This window comes from Pecten maximus, unplaced genomic scaffold (assembly GCF_902652985.1).
Source record: "Pecten maximus unplaced genomic scaffold, xPecMax1.1, whole genome shotgun sequence".
In the NCBI taxonomy this organism is placed as follows: domain Eukaryota; kingdom Metazoa; phylum Mollusca; class Bivalvia; order Pectinida; family Pectinidae; genus Pecten; species Pecten maximus.
In genome coordinates, this window is record NW_022979344.1 from 13,859 (window position 1) to 20,037 (window position 6,179).

Sequence of the window (6,179 nt, forward strand, 5' to 3'; positions counted from 1 at the left end):
TTCATCGTTGTCCTGCAAAGACTGGCGAAGATGTCTTCCATCAAAACCTGGCTTGGAAAGAGACAAGACACAATTCAGTTGCTGAGAAAACTTGCCGTTGAACTGGATAACATGCAAGAAAAAGTCAATATTTCAAATTTGGCTGGTACATCGGGAGCTATTATTGGTGGTTTGGGTACACTTGCTTGTTTAGCGGCAGCCCCATTTACAGGCGGTTTATCCACGTTAGGCATAGTAGGATTTGGCAGTGTTGGATTGGCAGGTGGCGCAGTCAACCTTGGAACACTAATAGGAAAGCACTTTCATGAAAAAGATTTGATCGAACAAGTTCAAAAAGCTCTCAACGATGACCGAGAAGAAAGTGAAAAACTAAACAAGGAACTTGAAATTTCCTCTGAAGAAAGCGAGAAACTGAATGATCCCAATCTTAATGTTTCCAATACAGGTAAAACAGCTGTAAAGCTTGCGTCCGACGTCAAGGAACTACGTTCTGCATCAGGTACGAAGGATTGCTCGTAAACTTGAACAAGAGATGGAGGAAATGAAAGGTAAGTACTGATATAGATAGATTAATGTGTGACCTAAATACACGTTTCTGTTGTTTCTGTTTCCTATTACTAAAGCATACCAAATTATCTTTGTATTATTTAAGCAGTTACGATCAGAATAAAATACATATAATTTCATTCATGTTCCAGGATCATTCGAGAAATCTTAGACAATTGTCACTGATGGACCCTCGTGTGATGAAACAACATTCAAGCGGTTCCAAACCATCACGATAGGATTTGAGAAACAAGAGAAAGTGAGAACTCCAGGGTTTTTCCTGAAAATTTTATAATCCCAAAATATCCCGTTCATTCCCGTTGTACAAGCGGCCGTAAAAGGATTCGATGCTGTGTAGAACTTTGTATTTCGACTTACAACTGCTTCATAATACTCTATTGCGAACCTCGATATCCCAGTGGTTATCGTTTTTGAATATGTCATGGCAAAATTTCAGGATCGGTCGCCGCCATCTTGTGGATGAAACAAAAAGACTTGTTGGATCCTTTATCATGTATTTTAAACGATACTCGATGTTGCCAAATCGGTAACTTAACTGGATTAAGGTTAATAGAAATCATAATAAAGATTTGAACATTCCAGCGGTTCCAAACCATCATGATAGGATTTGAGAAACAATAGAAAGTGAGAACTGCACGGCTATTCCTGAAAGTCTTATAATCCCAAAATATCCCGTTCCTTCCCGGTGAACATGTGGCGCTTAAAGGAATTCGGTGCTGTAAATAACATTGCGCTTCGACTTGCTTCATTGTACGCTATTGTCATCCTCAATACTTCATCGATTAAGTTCTTTTTTTTTGTTTGCTCTTTGACATAATTATATATTGAAACGTAACTGAGGTTGCCAACTTGACTAGATTAAGGATAAATTTGAAAACAAAATCATAATAAAAACTCGGTTGTCGTTCTTGTATTGTTCTTGACAACAATTAAATTGCGTGTTGTGTGCCTTCGGTTTTGCCTTAGGATGCAAAGAGTGGAAGTGAACTTACCTCCAGTGTATCGAGGATGATGTCATTGTGTGATCTATAATATCATGATACTTTTGCTATTATGCGCGTCGGACGGATCCGACGCATGTTCATTCACACTGGACAAGTTTAAAGATGCAAATTTTTATGATGCACTCAAGGACATTGTTGGCTGTTTAAAGGCGCATGCTTACAAAACAAAATGAAAATGTATCAAATATCACGTCTGTTTAATAATCAAAGCTGGAAATAGTTAAATAATAATTGTACATTTATTTCGTAACTTCTGTTTGTATATGCTACATGTTTCATACTTTTATTACTGTAGAATTTGATTAAACCTTTCATAGAGAGGGACCATATTTGACTCTCCCACTTGATAAACACTTTTGTTCTAGCAATGATTGAGACACATTTGATAACAGTTTTATAAACGATAACACACCGAAAATGCAACCAGTCTCATAATAAAATGTTTTCCATGTCTACTTAAGATTTATTTTACAATTTCCTTTTTTTATTTTGTAACCTATAACCTAATTATTTGTTATCAAAAACATTTGTCCAAAACATTTCAAATGAAATTAAAAATGAATTATTTACCTTTCAATTTTTCCCTTTAATGAATTTAGAGAAAAATAAGCTTGAAGTTTGATATACTTTTTTCTCGTGTTTTAGGTCACCTGAGACGAAGTCTATAGCTCATAAAGAGAAATCACATTTTTGAATATCATTTGTTTGATTTGTATTGGAATTCATTCTAACTTTGTTAACATTATCAACATTGGATGACAGCTTGATGGTATGCATATGTTTGCTCTGATTGACCCCCTGTGCTGATGGGTGGGGCCAAAAAAAGTAACTTAAATCAACTTAAATGTTTCAAAATTCAGGTGACCGTTAAGGCCCATGGGCCACTTGTTAATTTCTGCAATATGATAAAATACAGGTTTTAACATTTTATCTAAAACATTTTAAAGTTTAAAATTGAATATAACCTGAAGACGATATTCTAGCATAGCTTTTTATAAGCTACATTTTTTGCATTAAAATAGAGTGAACATTTAGATCAAAATTGCTGCTGATATCTTAAATAGCTGAATACGGCAATAGTTTTTTTTGTTTTTTGTTTTGTTTGTTTTTTGTTTGTTACTAAGCCTACAAATATATAAACCTAAATGTATTTAGCAATTTTACAGCCATTTGTCACTCATGTAAATAGACATGATGACCTCTGTAGGGGTTTGATGCATTTGTTTTACATGGTGAAATAAAAATGTCACTTTAACTGATGAACTTTACTTTTTAATCCATTGTCCATTCCAGAAGTAAGCGATATACATATAACGTCTCGATTTCTAACCAGCGATATCTGTCAGCTTTTAATGGTAACCAAATACTGTACAAGTGTTCCTAGCTGATGAAGAAAAATTGATAACCCAATTTGTTAACTGTGTTCATGAAAGTATTGCAATACTTTGGGGTGGAACATTTTGGTAGGACACTGGGATACTTAGGGCCGGATACTTATAATACTTTGGTAGGAACACTGTAATTCTTAGGGCGGGATACTTATAATACTTTGGTAAGAAACTGTAATACTTAGAGCCGGATACTTATAATACTTTGGTAGGAACACTGTAATACTTAAGGCGGGATACTTATAACACTTTGTTAAGGAAACTGTAACTTTTAGGGCGTTATATTTATGATACTTTAGTAGGGACACTGTAATACTTTGGGCGGGATACTTATAATACTTTAGAAGGACACTGCGATACTTATTATACTTTGTTATAATTTATAATACTTTGGTAGGATACTGTAATACATAGAGCGGGATACTTATAATACTTTGATAGGACACTGTAATACTTAGGGCGCGATACTTATTATACTTTGGTATAATTTATAATACTTTGGTAGGATACTGTAATACATAGAGCGGGATACTTATAATACTTTGATAGGACACTGTAATACTTAGGGCGCGATACTTATTATACTTTGGTATAATTTATAATACTTTGGTAGGACACTGTAATACTTAGGGCGCGATACTTATTATACTTTGGTATAATTTATAATACTTTGGTAGGATACTGTAATACTTAGGGCGGGATACTTATAATACTTTGGTAGGACACTGTGATAATTATGACTGGATATCTATAATACTGACTTTGAAATACTTAGGGTGGGATACTTATAATACTTTGGTAGGACACTGTGATACATAGAGCGGGATACTTATAATACTTTGGTAGGACAATGTCACACATAGGGCGGGATACTTATAATACTTTAGAAGGACATCGGGATACTTAGGACGAGATACTTTTAATACTTTGGTAGGACACTGTGATACTTAGGGCGGGGTACTTATTATAATTTGGTAGGACACTGTAATACTTAGGGCGGGATACTTATGATACTTTAGTAGGTCACTGTAATACTTAGGGCAGGTATAAGGTGGGATCGCTATGATTTTTTGGTTGGTATACGTGTTAAACTAAGGTAGGGCTTTTTATAATTCCTGTGAAGGGATACTTATTACACTTAGTTTTGGAAACTAATTATGCCATTGACGGGATATACTTATTATAAAAAGGCATTTTCTTTTTAGATGGCGGTCATTTTGACGGGGAAATAGTGCAAGGGTAAAAAAATATGATTAAGATAATTCCTACATAACTTGAACTATAATATGTATAGATGATTAACGTGAATGTTAGCCTTTTAAATAAGAATAATAGTTTTTGCATATTTCAAAGTTACCTAAAGTATATAAGTGAGTAATCCTTGGCGCAATGGCACAAGCCGACAGGAAATTCACATCTTAACCTTCAGATAAACAACACTTAATGCACATTGAGTTTGACAATGAGGCCCTTGATATTTAAGTATACATATAAGATAGGAACAAAGCTGATGAAGGAAAACGATTTTGACCCGTGACCTAACAGGGCCTATAAGTAACCATCTACAGCATAAAATCAACGAATAAAAAATCGCGTGCCTGATACCACTAAACCCAGTCGACATTCATTGGCGTCTAACATTGAATCATCTTTAATTGATCTACAATTGTATAGCAGACTCAGCCCTCTCTACATTTCTCATCTTCCTGTTGTCCAATTTATTGAAATCAAGAGGAACCAACATATGGTGTATGAAGAAATTTCTGAGAAAAATTGCCATTTTTTCCCGATCAGTCTCAATCAAGGACTCTCCTGCAACCTACATATTAAATTCAACAACAACAAAAAAAAAAAAATAATAATAAAACATGAATAATTTTCTGACAAATAGTGCTGAAAATCTGTCAGAATTCAAAATTGTCGCTTGTCGTCCATCTGAATTTTTTTTTTGGAAACCTACGAATGAAATTTGAGAAAAGTAAAAGTTACTTTTCAAGAAATATCAAGAATCATTTTCGGATGGTATATAACCTCCACTGCCTACACCCAACATTCTCGTATTTTCACTATAGAAATAACCTATGCTCAAATACAAAACACGAAGGAATACATTTTTGACTCGTGCCCTGACCGGGCCTCGAACTCACGATCTACGGCACCCAATCGCATAGCCAGAAATATCCGCAGCTTATACCTTCCTAAAACATTCAACACTAGCAAGCGGGCTGAAGTTAGCAGCGGATTCGTTATTCGTTGTTGGGGATTTGAACAACGGCAAGCAGCGGATTGGGGATTAAGTTTTTTTATGTTTAAGGTAGACCGACCCTTCTGTGACGTCACATACATGAGTCCGGCAATCCGGCGTCCGGCAATCCGGGCCCTTGATTATATTCACGAATAGTTACACCTGGTTTAATTTTCAAGTCAGCTGGGAGATAAATGTTTAGGCCTACAGCACCATGCAGTCAAGAGGTGAAGGGGTCAGGTTTGTTAAACTAAAAGTCTAGATAAGGCTTATGCTTTCAATGAAGTGAGAACATAAATTAAAGATGGTCCATTGAAAACAAGGACACCGCCGATGTATCACATAATGTGCCAATGTGTGACGACCATATAACTACACCAGTATGATATATGTTTTAGTTACAGTCTCGGCGGAGACAATTTATATCAAGTCAGGAAGAAGTTAGCACATCTCCAATTTATGGCAATGTAGAACAAGAGGACACTTCATGGCGCAGGGGCCGACGCATAGTGGAGTTGGGGACTTTGGCCGATGCTCTAAAAGCATGTGCACTTTGCGGCAACCAACAATTACTTCAGTATGTACTCCATCTGTCACATTGTATATTGTTAGGGGAACGTAAGTTCGGCCTTGCGCACTTTACATGTGATATATTGTTATTTAGAATGCGAGGTAGTCAACCATATTCCAACCGCGGGTAGACACAGATCAGAAAAAGGAGGAAACGCATGGCACGTAAACACAAAACTTGCAACATGCATTGATGGTATAAAAGATCTATATAAACTCTCACGAAATTTACGTTGACATTCGACAATTTTTCAAAAACCTAAAACCCGTGAAATTGATGTAGATGTTAAGTGCCTTTTTACTCATATTCTGGATATATTATAAATATTGTATTTAATAAACTGTAGGCCTATTAGTCCAGTCAAAATAGCATTAAAAATGCCAAACCGGGACAAAATTGCAACG

The 6,179-nt window shown here is 35.7% G+C and overlaps 1 long non-coding RNA gene across 1 annotated transcript; it reads left to right on the forward strand.

Moving 5' to 3' along the window:
* Positions 1-494: 494 nt before the first annotated feature.
* LOC117318514 lies at positions 495-2,826 on the forward strand. Its single transcript, XR_004530384.1, has 2 exons — positions 495-548; positions 699-2,826. It is a non-coding gene; the product is annotated as an uncharacterized LOC117318514 (long non-coding RNA).
* The last annotated feature ends 3,353 nt before the right edge of the window (positions 2,827-6,179 follow it).